The following is a 210-nucleotide window of genomic DNA, read 5'->3' as shown; positions in this document are numbered from 1 at the left end:
GCATATGGCATTCAACTTTCAGTTGACCGTAGTCCGTTGAGCCTATCGACAATCTCTTCTATGGAAGGTCTCTTCTGCCGATCGATCTCCACACATTCTAGTCCAATTTTGATGCATACTTTTATCTGCTGAAGGCGATCCCCATCAAGATGTGAGCACTGAGACACTATGTGCTCATCCGTCCAGATATCACGTACCTATGTACAGAAT

The 210-nt window shown here is 44.8% G+C and overlaps 1 pseudogene; it reads right to left on the bottom strand.

The window, feature by feature from the left end:
- Positions 1–210, bottom strand: part of LOC123172427 (cysteine-rich receptor-like protein kinase 36) — a 1666-nt pseudogene continuing 1456 nt past the window's right edge.

The sequence above is a fragment of the Triticum aestivum genome, unplaced genomic scaffold (assembly GCF_018294505.1).
Source record: "Triticum aestivum cultivar Chinese Spring unplaced genomic scaffold, IWGSC CS RefSeq v2.1 scaffold86867, whole genome shotgun sequence".
NCBI classification, from domain to species: domain Eukaryota; kingdom Viridiplantae; phylum Streptophyta; class Magnoliopsida; order Poales; family Poaceae; genus Triticum; species Triticum aestivum.
This window is presented reverse-complemented; position numbering and strand designations above follow the sequence as displayed.